This window comes from Equus przewalskii, chromosome 20 (genome assembly GCF_037783145.1).
Source record: "Equus przewalskii isolate Varuska chromosome 20, EquPr2, whole genome shotgun sequence".
NCBI lineage: Eukaryota > Metazoa > Chordata > Mammalia > Perissodactyla > Equidae > Equus > Equus przewalskii.
The window spans coordinates 44372822-44396507 of record NC_091850.1 but is presented as its reverse complement, the minus strand read 5'-3'; the positions used below and the strand labels follow the sequence as shown (position 1 = coordinate 44396507).

Below are 23686 nucleotides of genomic sequence, written 5' to 3'. Positions count from 1 at the left end.
CTTTGGAAACCTATGGTAACTTGGTTTGAGCAGTGGGTCTTTCTTTTAAATGAAATCAAAGAATATAAATAGTCCATGTGTTATTTAGATTGAATTGAAGCTGCAGTAGTTGAGAGTGAACATAGAGAAGAACCCCTAAACCAGCTACAAAGGCTTTCTCTTGTTCCCCAGGCAGCCCCTGATATAGGTCTGTGGGACCCTAGAGCTCTTAGGAACACAGTTTGAAAACCACTCTTCTAGAAACAAGAAACTATTCAAAGTTTATTAGCAAGGGAATAAGTTGGTAAAAGTAACAAATGTTTTCTTGTGATCCTAGGCAAAGTGAGAAACCAACACAATTGGATTGGGATCAGAAAACATATTTGAACTTAGTTTAATTATGCAGAAATAGATGATCTCCTTTCTCCTCCAGTAAAGTTCTGAATCTTTTTAACAACTAACAGATATATGCAAAGATGACGTGCAAAGGGTGATTTTCAATATATAACATACAGTTTCTGATATATGTATATGTATGTGTATAATTACTTCATGCATATGTTTGAAATGTTTCTGTTTCAAGGACCAGCTGCCATAAATTGAGGAAATAGAAACAGACAAGTTAAACAATCGTTCCGAGCTGGCACACTGGCTCAAGAAAACGTAGTATTCATCAATATGGCAGTTTGGATTCCTTTCCAAGTTTATGGCTTCATATTCCAGTCTCACTCTGTTTCTTTTTTCACTTTAAAATTCTACAACACTCTGAAAGAACCATAGCAAATTTCAACCTTTCAGCTTTAGAGAATGGAAAAAATGAAAGGAAATATATATCTAAAACTTATTTAAGATGTGTCAAACACTCAAACAATTCATCATATGAGAAATAACCATAAATCACACATCATCATTGAGAGCAAAGATAAAGGATTATTCTATACCAAACCATTCAGCCAATATTTTGGTCAGGAAAGGTGTTCTTATAGGAATTCGCTGGATGAAAGAAGGGTTTTCAAGAGAAAGCCAAGGTTTTGCAGCTTAAGCCCTTCTACGGTGGTTAGCTCCAAGGATCTGAAAACTGTAGAATTCTCTGAGGGCGTTTATTGTTAAGTGCTGCGTTTATCCAGGACGAGCAATACCCGTATGCATCCATTAATTTCATCTGCAAAGAGATGCTTTTGTGGGAATTATCTGAAGTGCACATTTGTACTACTTTGTCTTCAGTAACTTCCAACCACGAATTTGTAAGGGAGCAAGCTACCTTGGCCAGGTATTAGCTTTTTGTTTATCTTTACCTTTCTTTCTTTTTAAAAGAGCCAAATTATTTTAATTCTTTGGCCTGATTTAAGTTGTTTTCCTCCACCTCTTTGATCAAACCCAAAATAGAGCCATTTTTCAGATTTTACTATTTTTTTCACTTTTAAGTTGTCTAGGGTATTATTTTATAGACTGGTCCTTATTATATTTATGAGTATACAGTGGATTGCCGGAAATTTAATGTAATAAGTGATTGTTTTATGGCTATGAACCTGAATGTGATTAATGCATAATTTGGTCTAGAAAAATTTCCACTAACATGGCTTAATAAATATTTCCATATATAATGTCTATTTTTTATATACTGGGATTTTTGAAAAACCATACATTGGGTCCTTTCCCTCCTCTTCCTCATCTATGTCATTTAAAGTTAGGTTTTCAAAGCCAGTTATCATAATCAGGTGCTGGATAGAGTTCAAAGAAGGCAATTGTTTATGCCCCAGTCTTGAGTGGATGGTGCAGGGACTCAAGGAGGTGATAGATGAAGTCTCTGAAGGTCTCCAGTGTTTCCGCCAGGACTGGAATCAAGAGAAAAGACACATGGGCAATTACTGAGCCCAGGCTGTACCAGGAGCTTCTTATCCTTCTTTCATTCCATATTCCCAGTGACACATGAGATAAGCGTGAATACCCCAATTCAGAGATCCTCAGACTTGGGTAATTTTGCCCCCCGGGGACGTTGAGCAATGTTTGAAAACATTTTTGGTTGTCACAAATGCAAGTGTGCTATTGGTATCTAGAAGGGATGCTGCTTAGATTATTGTCCTCAAAATGTTAATAGTGCCAGGCTGAGAAACCCTGTCCAGTTTTACAGATTAGGAACCTGAGGCTGTAAAGGGACCACAGCTTGTGAATGTCGGAGTTAGAATCAAACTCAGGCCTGACTCATAAGTTGATGCTCTTTGTCACTAAAAGCCACTCCTCCTCAGGTAGTAAAAAATAAAATCAGAAGATATAGATCAACATCCTATTATAGACAGTTATGAATACTAGGAGACTGTATCTTATAGGGAATATAGAGCCATTGAAGATTTATATGCAGAAATATTAAATAAAAAGCAAATACTTCTAGAAAATCAAAGCTCCACTAAGAGGACTTAAGGAAAATACACCAGCACACATAAATTCCTATTTCCAATCAATTTATTAGTCATGAAATTTCATTCCTAATGCTCTTCTGTTTACATAGACACATATTCTCCTGCTTGACAACCTAAAGTTGCTGAAATGTATTGAGTAGCAAACTTTGGCCCAAATCAAATCGGACATTTTATTTTACGTGTTATTTCTGAACCTTTTCATTTTTAGTTTACAAATATCAAGAAATGTCCTCTGGCCATCCTTCTTGCTTCATTTTCTTCTTATCTCTTATCAAAGAAATCTAATGTTGCCAGGTTACCATTGAGGAATTCTGATGGAGCCTTGCATATAATATTGAAGGATCCTAATGTTAATGATATTATTTCCTTTTTTGGGATGTTAGGTTTATGTTAACTTTCTGATGAGTTCATTCAAATTTAGGTCCTTGGAGCCTATCTTCGAAAACTGTTTATGCCAACCTCCGTTGTCTTCTCACGTTTGTTCATCAGCATATTAACTTCCTTTAACCTGGCTTATTAGTTTCCTATTTCCATAGTCATTATCAACAAATGAAAGCATTCTTTGACCAGTTAAATACTTAAGGATAGTGTGGTTCTTACCATTGGATTCCTCTTGGAAAATTACTGGACTCTGGGCCTAAATGACTCATAGGATATTAGAGCTGACAGGAGCCTTAAAAATTGTCTAGTCCAGTCTCCTATTTGTAGTTAGAGAAGATAAGGTCCAATAAAGTTGAGTGACTTGGCCAAGATCAAAGGGGCCACAGTCTTTATCTGCTGATTCTCATTTCCAGGCTCTCTGCACTACACATTTTGACAAAGTTCCTTTCAGGAACAGAGCTCATTAGAATGTGGTTTAAGATAATATTTGTTATGTGGTAATGAATTCCACTCCGTAAAATGCATGGTAGATTCCAGAGTGGCGTGTTTCTGCTCATTGTGTGTTCTTTAACGCTGCTTATTTCTGTGGCTTAACTGGCCTTGCGAAGATAACACCTGGTTTCTTAGGCCTGGAAGTGACAACAGTGGTACCAATACCTAGCCATTGCTCGACACTTGAACAGGGAATGCCATTGCTGTTACGGCCTTCTTAGTAATCAGGCATGGGCACCTGCACTGGTTCCCATGGTTAGCTGCCTCACAGGCCACATATGCAAGAATTTTACCAGAGTGACTGACTTTTGCTTTGTCCATATTTTTATTGTTTTTTAGAAGAGCAACAACTGTCACCAAAACTAGAAGGTAGAAAGAAAATCCTTGTGTTTTCCTGACAAACAAAGCCTTTGCTTTGCTCGTCTACCTGCAGACGTGAAGGTGAGAGGCATCTTTGTGTACAGGGTGTTAGGGCACAGGTTAGTGACAGTCCCATGGACACCCAGAAAAAGCACATCTGTACAGACTCATTGGGAAAATGCAGAACACTTGGTGATTCTCAGAGCCCTTGATCGTGGAGGGCTGGATGGGAGTATGTCTCATTCACCCCACGTTCCAACGTCTGGTTTTAAGACCAAGCAGAGGTGGAAGCACGGGCTTCTCTAGAACATAGCAACAGGCTATGAATGAAAGAGAAAGAGCTGGTCACTGTTAACCAGGAGTGTGGTCCTGTTAATCTGGCCAGCCCTGCTGGTGTTCTCAAGTGGTGGATTGTTGACCACAGAAAAGCAGCTGCCCTCTGCAAGAATTGCCCTCTGCACGTTGTTGGGGTCCTACTTCTGGAGACTGTGGCACATGCTCAGCCTGCCATATCACTATATTACAACTCCCTTTGTATAAAGAGCCAGGTCGCATTCACCTTCTACAAACACAAATTGATAACATGTGAGCAGCCGGACTTCATTTAATTACTAATTAAACAATGTTTATGGAGCATCTACTATGGGCCAGGCATAGTTGTTGGCATAATATCTTGTGACAACCTAAACTTATGGATAGAGTTAACACTGACTTTCTTTGGGAATGGAAAGAAGAGAATGGAGAGAGAATGTTTATAGAACATCTACAAAACCCAGGAACTTTATGTATATGGTGGCACTGAGTCCACACAAGACTCCTGTTAGGTAGTCATTATTGTTCCCACTTTACAAATTAAGAAATTGACTCAAATATCTTATATTGCATGCCCGGGTCTCGCAGCTGAGTGGAAAGCCAGGAGAGGAGTTGGGTATTGCTCTTTTCTGTGCTTTAAATGGCTTCAATGCAGGAGAATGCTGAAATGGGCCACCCTGCCACAGTGAACAGGAATGTGCCTCTAAAGCAGCCGGATGGGATGGAAATGGGTATTGGGTAATGGGAAGGTGAGCAACACTGAGTTATAGCAGAAGGTAGGGAGTGCTCACCTGCAGCAGAAAGGAAGCGCAGCTCTGTCAGAGTCCAGCTGGTGAGAAGCCTGGTGCTTGTTAACCTGGTAGAGAGAGAGTCTGCCCCCATACTCTCTGCTCTATGCCACATCCAAAATGTGAAGTTGACGTGACTGCTCATTGCCATCTAAGAAAGACCCTGGGGGACTCAAGCGTTTTCTTGTGCGTGCGTATCAGTGTGTGTTAGGAGCATGATCTTGTGTGTGGGCATGTGTCCACTCTGCACAGAGGTTTCTAGGTTGACCATAATCCCCACATGTTATACACAGCAAAAAGTTCAAACGGTGACCTGTTCTACTAACATTTCCCAGCGGCACTGCCAGGAAGCAGATTGTCCACTCTAAATTAGATCTCTTCGTATCTGCTCTCTTGTTCTGGTGCCAATAAGTAGTAAAAATCCAAGATTGCAAAGCCAGAAAGAGAAGCCGTAAAAAGACCGAGAGAATCCCTAATAATTAAGGATTTCCAGTATTAATCTTTTCCATTTGGAGCATGCGCTTTCCAGTCATCATTTTATTTTTAAAAGCCCGTTTTTATTTAAGAAGAAAGAGTGTCAATGTCTTTTCTTTTACCAGAGAGCACAGAATTCTCTTCACATAAATCAAGGTAGAGACTTGATGGGTATCAGGCTAGTTTGATCCACGTGGACTAGATTTTTTTTTTAACTTTTTATTGAGATTATGATAGTTTACAACCTTGTGAAATTTCAGTTGTACATTATTGTTTGTCAGTCGTGTTGTAGGTGCACCACTTCACCTTTTGTGCCACCTCCCACCCCCCCTTTCCCCTGGTAACCACTAATCTGTTCTCTTTGTCTACATGTTTGAATTCCACATATGAGTGCAGTCATACAGAGATTGTGTCTCTCTATCTGGCTTATTTCACTTAACATAATATCCTCAAGGTCCATCCATGTTGTTGTGAATGGGATGATTTTATCCTTTTTTATGGCTGAGTAGTATTCCACTGTATATCTACACCATATCTTCTTTATCCAATCATCAGTTGATGGGCACTTAGGTTGCTGCCACATCTTAGTTATTCTAAATAATGCTGCAATGAACATAGGGGTGCATGGGACTTTTGGAATTGCTGATTTCAAGTTCTTTGGATAGATACCCAGTGGTGGGATGGCTGGGTCATACGGTATTTCTATTTTTAATTTTTTTGAGAAATCTCCATACTGTTTTCCAAAGCGGCTGTACCAGTTTGCATTCCCACCAGCAGTGTATGAGGGTTCCTTTTTCTCCGCAACCTCTCCAACATTTGTTACTTTTTGTTTTGGTTATTTCTGCCATTCTAACAGGTGTAAGGTGACATCTTAGTGTAGTTTTGATTTGCATTTCCCTGATGATCAGCGATGATGAACATCTTTTCATGTGCCTATTGGCCATCTGTATATCTTCTTTGGAGAAATGTCTGTTCATGCACGTGGACTAGATTTTTTAAATATGTACATGGGAACCTTGGAGAATGGTGAATGTGACCTCACTTTGATGACAAAATTCTCCTTACTGTTCACCACCTATCTGTATTGTTCTTACTCTCTCTGGAAGCCCCATCCTTGATCTTCCAAGGCTAGAGTTAGGGAGGGTGTCCCATCACTGCTGTTCTAGTGTCTAGAATGAGGAGTGGGTGTTGAGGACAAAGTGCTGAGAATGGATGAAAACACAGAATTCTCCTTCACATCTCCCAGAGGGGAGGAGCAAATCTCGGCAGAAATAATTTAGTACAAGTGTCAGAGAGCAAGTGGAGAAACTTAATGGGAGAAGCCAGAAAAGTAATGCATATTTCTGTTTAAGCAGAAACGTAGCCAAGACACATGGTTTAGGTTTCAGTAGAACCCAATTAGTAGACTGGGCAGAATCAGTAGATTTTGATTTCTATCAAAATCAGGCTTAAGAAGATATTATATTATCTAAGACTTTTTTCCACTATCAGAAATAGAAATCCAACTTAAACTAGCCTTAAGGTAAAATGGAATCTACTGGCTGGTGCAACTAAAAAGTTCTGGTGTTGTCTTGCTTTAAGCTAGCTAAATTCTGGTGTTCTATGAATGGTCTCAGAGAACTGACTCTTCTTCCAAGTCTTAGCTCTGATTTCTGCATTGTTGGTTTTATTTACTGAAGGATTCTCTTTACATGATGGGAAGGATTACCATTCTAAACTTAAATGGTCCCAATAACTCAAAATTTCAGGAGGGGAGAAACCATCTCGGGCTCCAAGCATCCCTTCTAGTCCCCCAAAGTCTCCAGTGGGTGAGCAGGTATCATTTCTCCAGCTTCTGTGGGAGAAGTGGAACTCCCTGACTGACAGCTCCATTTTAATCCCATGAGGGGGGGAAGGGTGAGTCCCAAAGGAAAGGCTCCAAGGAGGGTAAATAGGAATGACAGCATTCCTACAACTACAGGCCTGTGGGAGATCCTGTTCCCAAAGGGGGAGAAATGGCTTAGAAAGCAAATGAGAGCTTACCTGGTTATAGGAAGAGGGCATTCATTGGAATGTAGCTTCTCAGAGAACCAAGGAAGAAAGATTTGAATTGGGATTAGATTTATCAGGGGATGCAGAAGCAAAGATGATTCTGCAACTTAACTCCTACACTGCATAAAGCTGAACTCTCCATCAGCACTTAACAAATCTATGGGGGAAACTGAGAATTGATGACAGGCCTCTAACTCTCAAACATCTTCTCTCTTAATCCCTCACATCCTCACTCAGCATTTTGCTTACTCTGTTCTTGGTCTCTGAGTCTCTCTCTCTCCCCTTCTCTCCTCCCCCTCTCTCTCCCTCCTTTCCCCTCCTCTCTCTCTTTAAAATAGCTCTTTGGAAACAGTATACAATAGTACCATTTTTGGAGAGGACAGTTACTTTCAATCCACTTTTACTTAGGGCTGTTTTTACCATAATTGTTGCTGAGATGAAATACTGACCTTTCCAAGTTGGGAAAATTAAAAGTGCCTCAAGGGTCAGAGAAAACAATCCCCTAAATACCAGCTTCAGGGAAAATGCCCACATAAAATGACTGATCCCTTCCTGACACCACAATATGTAATTCTCTCATTTTCCCAGAAGAATAGATCTCCTACCCATTCTTATTATCTTCAAAGACGCCAACAATGGGACCCCTCAGCCCAGAAGGCACACAGTGGCCAACCAATTCTTACAAACAAACAATTGTGCAGATTTTGTTTTCCTATGACAAAGTCTACATGACCAAATTTGTTACTGGAGAAAAGGTCACCTTTTCCCAGAAATGGTGCACAAATGGAACAGATGTAGATCTTACATTCGATTGTGCCTAGAATGGCTACAGTTTTGTTCTTTATTTGTCACATGTAGCCACAACAATGAACCATGAAACTGAGTAATTATTAGGTGAGTGAAGTTGGTAAATGGTACTGAGACAACAAGGTCCCCTAACCATATCTAGAATTAGTTAAATTATTGACTTCAATGTCTAATATATAGTTTCCTATCAGAGAAAACCAACAAAACATTTAGAGGTTATAAATTTATATTTATAGATACACTAATAGACTCATATGTGCATATATCCATGCACATAGCAACATGTGATCAGAAATTTCCAGATGTCACTTCAATGAGAAATGGTCCCTATATCTATAACTTTAATTTTATCTGTGACTAATGCCCATCACTTATATGAAATGAGGTAGATTGAGCCAATTTTTGTCCATACCCAACCTGAGGGTTTAGTTAGAAACATTAGAAAGAGGCATTATGGTAGAAAAATAAATTTGGAATGTGTTAAGGCATAAAGATGCCCATATTTTCCACTTTACACATAAATCATGATATTTAAATCTTCCTTAATTTGAAGAGCTTGTAAATTCAGATCTGTACCTTTCAGGATAAAGTTCCAACAGTCACTGTGCACTGAAGCCCCCCTCCCAGACCTGCACTCATTCCCTCCCTCCCCTTCTCAAGCACAGGTGGTGTGAGTTATTAGCATGCAACTCTTGGAACTCTATGTGCTGTTTATCCACTCGGTGACTTTGCTCAGGGCTTCCTCTTTCTGGAAGACCACGCCCGTCCACTCTGTCCTTCTCTTGAATATCCAGTAAGACTGACCTCAAGCACATCTCCTACAGAAAACCTTTCTTGACAGTTTCCCAGTCTAAGGAACATGGTGGCTGGTCTCACGCAGAATATCTATCACAAAGACTGATCACATAGACCAATCACCGCAGTGAATGGTTACTTGCTGTTCAACTCCAAAAGAGCATCTGTGTACCTTCAGCAATTTGGAAGTTGTTTCCCTAAAGTGCCCCTCTGTGGTGAGCAGCACAGTGGCCCCCAAAATGGCCACAGGTCAATTCCTAGAAGCTGTGAATATGTTACAATATGTGGCAAAAGGGACTTTGCAGATAGGATTCAGGTTGTGGAACTTAATGCAGGAAGGTTAACCTGGATAGTCCAGGAAGGCTCGATCTAATCACATGGGTCCTTAAAAGTGGAGGAGGGAGACAGAAGAGATGCAACCACAGAAAAAGGGGCAGGAGAGATCTGAAGCATGAAAGGAACTCAACCCGCTATAGCTGGCTTTAAAAATGGAGGAAGGGGGCCACGAGCCAAGAAATGTGGGATCCTCTAGAATCTGGGAACAGCCCCTGGTGGACAGACAGCAAGGCCGCAGGGACCCACAACCTACAAAACAAAGCTCTACAACTGCAAAGAACTGACTTCTGCCAACAACCTGAAGAAGCAAGGAAACAGATTTCCCTCTAGAACCTCCGCAAGGAATGCAGCCCTAGCGACACCTTGATCTTAGCCTAGTGACATCCATGTTGGACTTCTGACCTACCAAACTATAAGATAATAAACTTGCATTATTTAAGTCCCTAGGTCTGTGGTAATTTGTTACAGCAATAGGAAACTAACACACACTCTCTGGCATGGACTTGGACTGAACAGACCTGTGTCTAGTGCTCAACTTCAGTGCTTATCATGGTGTAATCTTGGGAGAGCTAAGCCGAGGGTCCTCATCTGTAAATGGATATAACCCCACACCTATCTCTTAGGCTTCTGGGTGGATAGCCTGAGAAAACACAGGTAAAGCATGCACCATACAATTGGCCCATGAGAAATTTTCCTTCGACTCCATGGTATGTCCATGCTACTCTGCCTGGAAGGATCTGCCTGCATGATCCCCCTGCATGATCTCACTCCCTCATGTCCCTCAAGTTTCTGTTCAATGGAAGCTTCTCCATGAGGCCTTCTATGGTAACACTATTTAAAATTTCAACTCTTTTCTTCACTCCCATCCCCATCACCTTCTTGTGCTCTGTCATGCTTTATTTTTTCCTCATAGCATTTATCACTAGAGTGACTATGCATATTAGTTATCTATTGCTGTGTGACAAATTACGCCAAAACTTAGTGACATAAAGCAGTATACACTGAGTTGATCTCAAGTGTTCTCTTCACACACACAAATCATAATGAGGTGAGGTGATGGATATGTTAATTAACCTAATTGTGGCAATCATTTCACACTGTATACAGATATCAAAACATCTTGTTGTACACCTTAAATATATGCAAGTTTTGTTTGTCAAGTATACCTCAGTAAAGCTGGGGAAAAAAACAGTACACGTTTATTCTCTCACTGACTCTGTGGGTCAGGAGTCCAGGCACGGGTTAGCTGGGTTCTCAAGCTTCAGGGTCTCTCAGGAGGCCACCATCAAAGTGTCAGCTAGGGATGTGGTCAGCTAAAAGCTTATCTGGAGATATGGCCACTTCCCACCTCGTTCAGGTGTTTGTTGGCCAGAGTCTGTCCCTTGTGGGTTGTTGGACTGAGGGACTTGGTTCCTCACTGGCTGTTGGCTGGAGGCTGATTGAGGTCCATGCTACATGGGCTTCTCATCAAAGCAAGCAAGCCTAGAAGGCAAGAGAGGGTGATGAGACAGAAGTCACATACTTTTATAACCAAATCTTGGAAGTGACGTCACTTGCCTATATTCTGTTTCTTAGAAGTCTATCACTAGGTCCAGCCCATTCTTAAGGGAAGGCCTTTTCACAAGGGTGTGAACACCAGGAAGTAGGCTCCTCAGAAGCCATGCCTTGGCTTCACATTAGAATCACCTGGGGAGCTTTTTAAAATATTCATGCTTTCTAGTTTCTAGTGGGGATCCTGGTTCTGCTTTCAGTTCTTGGGGCAGGCATAGCCCAAGTTCCAGTCAGCCAAGAGGCATCAAGAATACCTAAGGCATTTTGGAAAAAGAGGAGGAGGATAGGAATACCAGTGGTTTGAAAGAATATATTAAAAAGTAGGAACATTTCACCTTGTCTACAATTTAAGACAGGGAGAGAATTCAGCCTGGTCTCCCTTCAGTTTCTCTTGCCTCTCTCGCACTCTTAGTTGGCTGCATGGCTTTGTGGTTTGATATGGACAGAAGGCAGTGTAGTGGAATTTAAGGACCACCAGAAGAAAGGGTTCAAGGTTCTCTGCAGGAAATGAGTACATCTAAGCATCAGAGAATTCCTTGAGGACTTAGAGATGTGGAAACTAGATCATGATCTGAGAATGAATTAACAAGTGATTTGAAGATCATTTCCAGGCTCTCTGAGTTGAGGATTAAAATCTGAGCCAAAACTGGCCCATGCAGCTGCTGAATCTTCCATTTTTAGAGGGACTTGCCAGGGAGCATAGAGAGAGATTTGCGAGGAAAGGGACCATCAGTGGGCATCAGAGTTGAGTTTATCGTGTGTTTTCTATATTTATATGTATAGGGATTTTATTAACAGAAATAGTGGCATCTACGTAAACAACTTCCATTATAGTTATTGTATGGTGACTTCAGTACCCCATAATCCTTAAGAAAGCCTACTCCCTGGACCTTTTGTGCTGACTTTTATTCATAAACATGTGGTTGACCTTGAAGGCAGGGTATTCTATGAGTTGTCTGCCAGGACAATTGAAAGATGTGCATGGTCCTTTCGGGCTCATGTTCTCCTTCTGGTCAGGCACCTTAGGGAGCTTGTGGACCTGTGATCTCACCTGCATCTGTGGAATCAAGCTACACTCACATGGAGCTGAAACCAAGCACCTTTTTAGAATCAGTCCTGATAGTCTGTCAAGGCTAGAAGATCATGCAAGAAACTATGTGAAGAGACATGAAGCAGGATGAACCTTTCAAGATGAACAGGGACAGGTGTGGAAGAGGGATATTTTTTCAGAGAGTTAACTAGTTCTAAGGGGAATGCTTCTCTTTTGCAGAAATATCAAAAAACAGCAATTTCTTTAGCAGCTAGGTCAGCAGACCAGCAGGAGTTAAACTACAAATTATTATAAAGGGAAAAATCAGCACCACAGATGGGCTCAGTGATGCAGAAAAAAATAGCAGACTAGAAATTAATGTTATTACTAATTTCCTCTGTTTGGCTTGTTAATTTCCCTTATTGCAGGATCTGTCTTAAGCTACCTGCTAAGAGATGGCTCCAAATAATATTTTGAAACTATTTCACTATTCAGTGTTACTTATCTTGCCAACTGTATAGATCTCAACAGCAAGGAATTAGAATGGCAAAGATAGATTGTGTGCATTTGCTAATTGCATCTCTTTAATCTCTATGGAATTTAAATATGATTAAATGAACCCTTCACAGAAATTAACAAGCAACATCAAGGAAATTAATATCTCTGTTACTATTCACATTCGTCTAACTTTTCTTTGAATATTATATTATAAAGTCAACAGAGATGCTGCAAAGTCCCTATGCAAAATTCTCCCATTCAAATCCTTATGTGGGTTTTATTGTCTTTTCATAATTAAAATATAATCATGGAATAAGAAGGGAAACTTTTAGATACTTGGCAAAATATCTACATGCTACTAAAGAGAAACTGCTATAAATGTGAACAGTTGCAGGTGTGACATGAATCCAGTGACAGCTGTTTTCAGTGGGAATGGGACACCAAGAGCTGGGGGTCTGACTTCGCTTTGGGACTAACTAGCTGCATGCTCAGAGATAAGCCAATTGACCTTTCTGAATTTGGAAAAAAGGTATTTGAAATATGCAGTTATCTAAGAAGTTTAATTGATCTCCAGAGAAGCAAATTCACAGAGATACTAAATATTTGAAATCTCTACTGCTTCACATGAAAGTGTACCAAATGAACTTAGGTTTAGCACGTCCCCTCAGACTTTCATTCACCAATTCGCAAAATACTTATTAACTGTCTCCTACGGATAGGGTTCTGCGATCCACACTAATAAATTATTTTGCTTCTGACAAACCATTATGCGTCACATAATGAAACATGTTTTCCTAAAATGTGTTACCTAAGTTTGATTTTGTATTTATTGATTTTCAAGAATTATTTATTTTAAGGAAACTGAAGTAGAAGCTCCCATTTATCAAAAGTAAGTGGCCATTTAGACTACAAATGTACCTGACTATGAAGCAGAAAGTTTCAAAAACTGACACAGGATAATAGTTTCTTATTTTAAGAAGTAAAGTAAGTTTCTTACTTTGAGGTTCGTGTGCAAAAGCTGGTGGGGTTTCTCCGTTTCAAGTATTATCTATTGCATATTCTCTAGAGGATCAGACTCTGTAGATGTGTGATCAGACATGAATAATTTTTCAAGATCCTTGGTGGTTTTATATGTAGCCAAGGTCGAGAACTCTTGCCCTGAGTTCTTATGCCCAAATGAACTTGCTGTCAGCTAACTGGCTACTCAGACGAAAGTGAGTAGAGACACGGATGCCTGCTAATCCACCAATGATGGGTGATGATTTCATTGTTTCCTCTCTCAATAATTATTTACGTTTGTTATGGAAACTATGCAACCAACCAAGTCCTTTCTTCACTAATTGTAATTTCAAGTAGTTCATTTTCTTAGATCCTTTTACCTCCTTGCAGAGGTCACACGTGAGGAAATATTTTGATGCAAAATGTGCCAGCCAAGCAACAGGAACCTCAATGTTCAGAGTGGCCAGAAGAAAACTTTAAGGACAGTAACCAGTTTCTCAGAGTTGGGAAGGAGAAAGGAATCATCTGGCCTGATCTCCTTATTTTCTAAATCTAAACCTTTCCTAAAAGATGCCTGGAGAGCCTCTGCATACACTGTGCCATAAACAGGAGGGCAAGCACCCAAGGTGAGCTCACACCATCGTGTGCCCCATGGAGGGTAAAAAGATCTTTATTGACTGAGTAGAAAATGACCTGTGTCACCCATTAAATGTCATGAGTCTTTCACTTGAGCAGTCTTCTACAGGGGAAATCAGCTTTGCTGGGCTAAATTTTTAATTAAGATCACAAAAGAGTTAATTCCCAGTATAAATTGCCCCAGTGTAAAAAAGGACAATCTAGAAAACCAATTTCCTTCATGAGTGCAACATGTGGTCTACTTACTGGCCTATGTCACTTAAACTTGTCAGAATATAGTAGAAAGTGTTCATCGATTTTCAGCTTGATTTTGGAACTCAACTGGAGGGTGTCTTTACACACGTGACTGCATTATAGGGGACAAGATGGAAAATAAATCAGGAGATCTGGGGTTAGTAATGAGATAATAATACAGATAGGAGTACTGAAGTGTTTGCAAGTAGCCATAGGATGGCCAGAGTCCATGAGATGCCAAATACCAGGACAGCCCATCTTCTTGACTTTGTCTTTTAAATCCATGTGAATTACTCATGGTTCTTAGTTTCAAGGAATACAAATCTACCTACTAATTTAAGCAGAAATAACTCATTAAAAGAATGATAAGTAGATCACTAACTTTCTGGGAGAATCTGAAATCGAGGCCTAGGAGCTCCTCGCCAAGGGTGGTGAACAACAGTCATGGCAAGATACTGGTCTGGTGAAGGATCGTGCCCATGGACACCTCCTAGGCTGCTTCTAGAATCACTGCTACTATTACCTCTGGAGGTGGAGGATGCTACTGTCGCTGTCTCCACCATTTATTGGAAGTGACTCTGTGCACTCCTCTTATCTAACTTCCATTCCAGTTCTGGGTATATCTGATGTTCAACCCGAGGCCATGGGCTGGCCCTAGTGAATTCAGTGCCTGTAGCTAGAGGGGAGTGTAACTCAGAACGAGGGGAATTTCTCAACACAGGAAAAGGTGCAGATGCACGACAGTCCTAATGAACAACTGTCCTCTCCAGCAGTGTTGCTCTAGGTGCGGAGAGCAGACAGGTGCCCATCTGTGAACTGTACAACCAGATGGCAAAGAGAAAGGTACAGAAATCAGGAGGAAGCTTCAAAAGTATTTTATACAGCAGTTTAGGCTTAGGTCATATGACAGGATATCTTTATCCTGTTTTTATTTCATTTTTCTAGTAACTCATTTTTATTAATTTTGCAAAAGTATTGGTCCATAAAGGATTGGAAACCAAAAAACTCAGGAGTTTTGAGAAGCAAGACTCCTTACCACATAAATAACTTGATTGTAATATGTGCTGAGTAAAATAAATTCCAAAACATGTAGGCCAAGGAAAGTTTATACTTTCATTTAATAATAAAAAATAATATATTGAGTACTTATCGTATACTTCTGCCTATCTCTGTTGTATGTTCGTTTAAGCCTCACTACCCTATGAGGCTGGTACTGTTTCTATTCCCATTCTGTAGGTGAGAAACTTAATCCACAGAGAGATTAAGTAACATTCCTGAGCAGTCTGTTTCCATAAATTTCAATCTTGCCCACCATACCACACTACCTTCTTGTATGGAAGGCCCTACATGAGGGCAACCAGGAGATAACTTAATAGTATTATTTACTGGCAAAAATTATCTTTAAAGCACAGATTCTTTGGCCAGATTCACTATTTTTCTGAGTAAGCTAAATATTATTTTTAAAAAACAATGGCTTGCAAGATAGATGATTTTATTGTTTTGCTGGATTTGTTGTTGTTGTTGTTGTTTCCAAATTTGAGCAAGTTCCTTTTTTAAATCCTTTTACTTTTCTGCAGAGATCTTGTAACTCTCTCTGTCAAATTACAAGTAACTCTTTGCTGAGACTCAAATTTCAGAGATGTCTTCTGGCCACTTCATAGCAAAAGTGGAGCTATGGAGCATAAGATCCCACAAGACACCAACAGGAAGTGCTCGCTCCAGGTCATCTAGTGCCTGTTGTCTCAATGACCTATCAGAGATGAGGATCCCAACACCTGGAGGGTCAGGGCCAAGAGTTAGACAAGGCGATCTTGGGGCACCCAGTCCAGGCTGGAATCAGAATGCAGAGCTTTCTCCGTGCATCTAAACTGTCTAAGGTGTAGTCATTTTGTGTGTGTGTGTGTGTGTGTGAGAGGAAGATTGGCCCTGAGCTAACTAACATCTGTTGCCAGTCCTCCCCCATTTTTGATGTGGGATGCCACCACAGCACAGCTCGATGAGCAGTGTGCAGGTCCGCACCCAGGATCTGAACCCATAAACCCCAGGTCACCAAAGTGGAGCACATGAACTTAACCACTATGCAACCAGGCAGGCCCCTAAAGTGTAGTCATTTGAGGCAGGAATGTCTGCTCTCAGTGACCAGGAATCAAACTAGCTCCCCAATTCTTCATAAACAGTCAAGATTTCTATAAAGCCCACATTCAGACCTGGCAGAAGTCACTAGACAGAACCAGAAATACATCATTCCTCCAAGGAAGGGAATGTTAGCCGTGAATCCTGTGAAGTCAAATGGCCTTTAATGCAGTAAACACAGTCTCTTCTCAGTCTATTCCCCTTTAGAAGAAAATCTTACTGTATGGGCACAAAACTGGTTCCTTCTCCTTGATCAAACCCCTAAAGCTAAGCTGAGGTGAAATTATTGAGTTTGCAGAGCAGAAATAACATGAGTGTGGGAGCAGCAGGCAAGGCAGTTCTTCTGAAACCTAATACAGCACCAATATCAGAAATTCATGTTGAAAAATGATATAGCATATTATTATTAAAATACATATTATACACTAAATGTATTTTGATATGTTGGTCTGGTCATCTTTAAAAATTAATGAAGTAAGGCTTAGCCTGCTCTCTCTTAGTCGCAGACACATTATCATGAATTATCTCATCTTTCAAGATGGTGGCCAACTCTCAATCGTCGAAAAATTCTTCAGTGTAATTTAAGCCATCCTTTTCACATTTAGCATTCATATTTAGGGTGTACTCCTCAAGCATTTGAGATAAGATAGGAAATATGAGGATATTTTTAATCTACATTTTCAGTGTTGGCATAATTGCTGTCTTGGTATAGATCCTGACTGAGAGCACTGTGACAGGGCAGGGACTTCAGAAGCATGCACATTTCCAAGCACTTTTCCCTTGACAGGGCAGTTTTAAGGTTTGTTTTGTTCTTGTTTAATTTTCTTTGGTTTTTCCCAGAAGAGAATATACTCACCAATTTGCCATACACTTATTGAAAATAGATCATGAGATACTCAATGGTTTCTAAACCCATATATAGAAAAGCCATTATTCACCAAACAAAGTTTCCCACACATTGGTTTTTCACCACAACAAGCTGTTTGCATAACGATTTTTAGTTTTGTAAGAAATGGGTTTTATAACCCCAAATTAGGCGCTGTGAACTCACCACTTTACAGGTGGTGAGACAGGCATCCTTTTTGTTGGAAAGATTTTGGCAGCAAGTGCAAGCTGTGGTCTTGGATATATTCCCTTAAGTCCTTGATCAATGTTGGCCAAATTGCCATTTCTGTTGGCCATTCAGCTTTTTTGAACATCTGGAGACAATTTTTCAGTGAGTGGCAGAGGACAAGAATATGTGGCTCGAACCTTAAAACTAATTAAATCCTAAAATCCATCTATTTTTGAGAGATTATTCCAAGTAAAGATCATCTTTACAAGTGCCAGACTATCCCCCAAAATGTATAATACAGATTCAAGCATAATTAACTGCCTAATAAATGTTTATGGAATTAATTTTGTACAAAAAAGGTGGTAATAATTCATCCAACTAACTGAATTTATCTTATTATTTTGTTGCTGAAATGAACAAATAAAACCAGACTAAGAGGGAAAAACACAATTTACTTACAAACAAATTCAATATAGATAGTTAAAAATATCAAATTCAAGATGTTAGAGAAAAGAAAGTTTTTTGAATAAGGAATTCATTTGGTGTAAACAGTCTTATTTCATTGGGAACATATTTACCACTTGAATTACAGTGAATCTAATAGATTCTTTTAGAAACGGAAAAGTGGTGAGATTCAAAATAACCCCCACCCGAAAAAAGTGGAAGGAAACCTATAATAAATTGTGTATATGTGTGTTTACCTTTTTTAAAAAATTTAGTCTACCAATGAATGGTGAAGAATGTTTTCAGAATAGTGTATTGGCTACCAATTGCTGTGTAACAAATTACCCCCAAATTTGGTGGCTTAAAACAACAGGGTTTATTACAGGCACACCTTGTTTTACTGCACTTTGGTTTATTGTGCTTCACATATACAGCATTCTTTACAGAAGATTTTTTTGCAAAAAGATTATGAGTCACTGAAGGCTCAGATGATGTTAGCCTTTTTAGCAATAAAGTATTTTTAAATTATGGCATGTACATTTTTTTTAGACATAATGCTATTGCACACTTAATAGACTACAGTATAGTGTAAACATGACTTTTATATGCACTGGGAAAACAAAAAATTCATATAGCTTGTTTTATTGCAATATTCACGCTATTGTGGTAATCTAGAACCGAACCCACACTATCTTCCAGGTATGCTTGTATCTCACAGTGCACGTGGGTCAGGAATCAGGCACAGCTAAGCAGTGCCTTGTGGTACTGCTTACCTCTCAAGACAGCAATCAAGGGCTCCAGTCATCTCAAGGCTTGACTGGGGAAGGATCCACTCCACGCTCTCTCACACGGTTGTTGGCAGGATTCAGTTCCTTGCAGATTGGTGGACTGAGGGCTTCAGTTCCTCACAAGCTGTTAGCTAGAGGCCTCCTTCATTTTCTTGCCATGTCAGCCTGTGCATAGGCAGCTCACACTTGGCATTTTGCTTCATCAGAGTGAGCAAGTAAGAGAGCAAGAGAGAGGGTGCCAGTAAGAGGGAAGTCACAGTCTTTTATAACCTAATCTTGGAAGTGACATCTTATCACTTTTTCCAGATTTCGTTTTTTAGAAGCACATAACCAAGTCCAGTCCACACTCAAGAGGAGGTAATTACACAAGCAAATACCAGCAGGTGAGATCACTGGGACTCATATCAAAAAGCATCTGCCACATGCCGTGATCGGTTCCCATTTTAATGGTGGCAAAATGAAACGTGGAAGATCAAAGAAATATTTAAGTTCCCATGATGACTTTCCTGCAAAATGTTAAAAATATGCAAATCATTGTCTTTCTAGGACTGGATTCAATATCTATGACTGTATGTATAGCCAGAACTGGGCAAGTTAACAATCCCTATTATGATTAGTCATACTTTTAAAAATGGCATTTTCTTGTTTAAAATGTGCGTAAGTAAATTATGAAAGGAGAGCAAAAAGGGAGAGGGAAATTAACTCAGGAAACAGCTGGAATATCTGTATTGAATGCAGCCTGGATATCGTGTGTCCCTGTTTCTGTTTCTACTAATCAGTTGAAAACTATCAAGAAACAATCTCAAGCTCTGTGAGTTTGTGTGTGTGCATGTACATGTACTTGTTCGTATGCACACATATGCTTGTGGCCATGCGTATTTTCACAGTGAGAACACGCACGGGGAAAAGGAGACATGTCCCAGTGGGTGGCCTTGCATATTTACCTTGCTCCTTTTTCACTCTGGCCATAAAACTGGGCAGAGGGACTTTTTTAAGTTGGAGCGGCCTAAATTAGTTCTGTCTCCAAAAGGCATTTCCTTTCTCTGAAGTATGCTATTTTCTTTTATCTCCAAACAGCAATTCCAGTGGCTCTTAGTTAGTCTATCTCCCAAATTATATTTTGTCTTCAAATGGAGGCTAATTTCAGACATCTCTCCTTTGCCTCTTCGTTATGCTGGTTTATGGAGGACCATCCTGCCAATGGGGATTTTCACCCCATAAACAAAGGATCTTCTACCTCCCTTAATTAGCAGGGAACAAATAGTGTGCACAGTGCCAAGGAGAAAATCCTTTTCAAATAAAATCTGACAAAACTTTGGGAGCTGCGTATGAGTTTTCCCATGTGTGTGTGTGTGCACATGCCCATGTGCGCCCATGTCTCACAAGCACATATTTTCCAGGAGTCATGGCTCACAAAGCAACATTGTACTCTCCCCAACATGATTTAAAGTGTCGTGAAGATTTCTCTGCATTGAGCAAGTTCATTGTGGCTCACCTTCGATTAAAAGGCCAAATTGTGCTTTGTTTTGCTTTGGGCTGGAAAGAGGAAAGAAAAAGCTTAACAATTCAAGAGACAGATAAATTCCTTTTTCTAAACAAAGACTCATTGCACTTATAAACGTGGGTCTCCCATAATTTTTAAAAATCGTTTATATGTGAGGATGAGCCTTATAAACAGTACAGCCTAGTCAAGGCTATGGTTTTGTCCAATTAAAGGACTGGACCCGACAAGACCACCAATTGTTCTGTTGTGTTTTGGAAGCTTGATCCAAGTTTACATTTCTAGTCAATGTTTCACCCCTTATGTTTATGACAGCACAAAAGAGCTTGCTCTGGGAATTTCTCAAGGGGAAGTCATGGCAGTGTGCATTGTCACTGAGAAGGAGAGCGTGGGAGGAAAACATAGCAACATGTGAGAGGGAAAGCAGGAGAATGGATGATCCCTCTTGGCTTGACATTTAAATCCCAAATTGGATTCTTCTACATATCAAAAGTGAAAATATTTTCAGTGTTTGGACATATGTAGGAATTGCCAAATGGAGATTTAAGTCTGAGAGAGTACCACGACATCAACCATTTGCACAGCTGTTGTTGGAAATGGCTCCAAACCATCCCAATGTGTCTAACAGATATAAATATTGACCATGTGCATTTCTAGGCTTTCTTGAGAGGTGTTCCTAACTAATAAGTATCTTGCCAAGCACAATTATTGTAGTATTAACTCTGCCACACATGACAGTTGTCACTCTGCAATCTACTTAGAATCATGCATAAAATAGCTCTTTTGTGGGAATTAGAAAGTATCATATGTGGTTATTTTGGTAAACTCAAGAGGACTGACTGTGTGTTAGTGTCTGTGAAATTATTTTAAATACATATGTGCTTTTTCCAATGGAGAGAGGAGAAAATGGCAATGTTAAAAAAAAATTGTAACTTTTTCTGGGTTTTCTATCCCCCAGTGGCTGCCGTGTTCTCCCACTCAGCATCCACTTGCTCTTCCAGGTAGCTGGACACCTGACTCTACAGTTGAGCCTCTTCATATCTGGCATCATCACCTGCCACAAGCTCTAGATGTCCCTGAACTCTTTTCCTCAACGCCAATCCTGTGGCTGGACAATCTGAGAGGCCAATTTAAGGAGATTTCATGAAGTGCATTAATAGTAACTAAAACTAATTTATATTGCATTATCATCCAGGAACTCATCAATAGCTATTAATTTTGCCTTTCAAATTCTGATGAAGTGGTTATTGTGACCCACCTATAAAGTCCATCTAAAACGCTAATACAAATGCCTTCCATAAGCCACTGAGTTCTTTTCCTCATGATTTTAATCTTTGTGTGGTGACATTTTTAAACTATTAAGTTCTTAAGAGAACCACTTGGTCAGGTTTGGGAAAAAATGTTACAAGAAGATGAAGTCCAAGACAAATAACCTTCTGCGCCTTATTCTCATTGCCCATTCTACCACTCATATGCAAATTTCTCTCTGTTTTACCAAAAATGGCAAAACTGGTCTTTATCTTCCTAAAGCCTTCCTAAAGAGTTCAGGCAGTGCTGAAGCTCCTTCCCCCATTTAGAATTTCTTCTTCATTCATGCCCGTGAGAGTACCCGGACTAGTCTCTCTACATCATGGACAGTCCTGACAAATCCACCAGGAAGAGTGGGGGAAGGGAGACAATATCCTCCCAGAGACAATGAATGGTATTAAAGACTATGCAATTTACCAACAGCTGACTACAAGCCAATGAAAACACTCTCCTTTGAGTTTCAATGGTTGAAGATTAACATGCCATCCTTTTGATGCACCCCCCAAACAGCCCTACGATTTCTCCTTGTGTGTTTTATCAGGAGGTTTGCACATGACTTCTGATTGTCTTTCTCATTGGAAAACTAAAGCTTGTGTTTCTTAGAAAAACATGGAGGAACCGAGATTTTCCTAATGAACCAGTGAGGGAATGCAGGAGCACCTATGGTGTTTTTAGAGTTAAAGCAGCAGAGGCTACCTACGACTAGAATCAGCTGCAATCTGTATTAAAGATATGCCAGTGATGTTCAGGTTCCCTAGATCAGTGGTTTTCCAGCTCTCTCTCATATAGAACACCTGAGAGCTTTGAAAACCTCTAGTGCCCATGATGTACCCCATATCAGTTAAATCATAATCTCGGGAGGTAGGATCCAGGCTTCAGTGTTGTTTTTAAAACTCCCCAGGTAATTTCAACGTGCAGCTAAGTCTGAGAATCAGTGCACTAAATTGAGCATTTGTGAATGTCTGCAGGAGCACAGTTCTGTACTTTGAGCATTTCTATCTCCAGGGTCGATTTATTCTTTCCTTCCACAAATATATGATTATTCATATATGAGTATTCATCAGCTACTCCCAAATGAAAACCAGGGCTAAGACGTAAAATCAAACGACAAACAAACAAAAATTCAACCAGGTACCATAACCCAGACCAATTTAAGAAGTGAGGTGGGAAGACGGTGGACCATTCATAACGTGAGGTAGAGTTCTCATAGTGCTAACTTTATAATGGACAGAAATTCTTGGGAATATCAAGCTTCATTCTCTTTTCAACTAAAGAGCAGAACAATGACAGAGCTCGCCTTTGGTGTCCTCTAAATGTGATCTGAAAATAGAAATCGACAGGGGACTCCGGCAAGACTTTTGGCTTATTAGCTTTGCCTTCCAATATGTGACCTCTGTTTACTATAAACAAGTTCAGAAGGAGATCAAGGGTTTATGAACTAACTTCTGATAATAAATTGGGTGATAGTATTTTGGATAAAATAAAATTACTTGAAAAGTAATATATTTAAAAAGATAATCTACACAATTAGAAGAATCTAAGAAACACTAAAATCTATCATCTGTGCAGAGAGAATTCAAGCTTAATTATCGCCATATTATCCTTAGTATTTTCTCTGCATAATTTACCTTTTTGTTGTTGTTGTTTGGTATGGTTCTTGCTATAACCTATTATCATTTGGATGCTTCAACTGAGTTGAAGTAGTTTTAAAAGACCTCCAGTAACACTGGCTAATTCATCACTTCCTAATTCTGCCATCTGCACTCAGATATGTTGGAAAGTAGAATCTTTAAGTATCTTCAAGTTCTTGCTCAGGTCAGAGATGTACCAATTACTTTTACGATAAGCCTAACCTAGAGACAATTAATTTCCAGTGGTTTTCTATTCCATCCTCCTTTCAATTTCTACTCTGCCCAGATCAGAGTAGTTTCTGTTGATATTAAGTCACTGCCTTTACTATTTAAAATCTTGGAAAGAAAGAGAAATCCTAAATTCAACTTTCCATAATTTAGAATCCATCCACTCAACAAATATTTATTAAGGACATATTTTGTGCAAGCCAGAGTCTGCTGTAGGAGGTGGAGACACATCAGGAACAAAAGAAAGACAAAGTCCTTTGAGCTTACAATCTAACAGAGGGAGGCACACAATTACAAAAATTAATTAGTATATTATATGTCAGGTGGTGGTAAGTGCCATGGAGACAGAGGACATGTGATAAAGAAGTGAGAGAATTTTTGTTTTAAAGAGGTTATCATGGAAGACTTCCCACAGGAGGTGACCTGTGAGCAGAAACAGATGGACCAAGGAGTAATTAAAGGGAGTTGAATAAAGATGC

The 23686-nt window shown here is 39.7% G+C and overlaps 1 protein-coding gene across 1 annotated transcript in view; it reads left to right on the top strand.

The window, feature by feature from the left end:
- FBXL7 (F-box and leucine rich repeat protein 7) overlaps positions 1 to 23686 on the top strand; it is a 382495-nt gene that overhangs the window by 321460 nt on the left and 37349 nt on the right. The window lies entirely within an intron of this gene.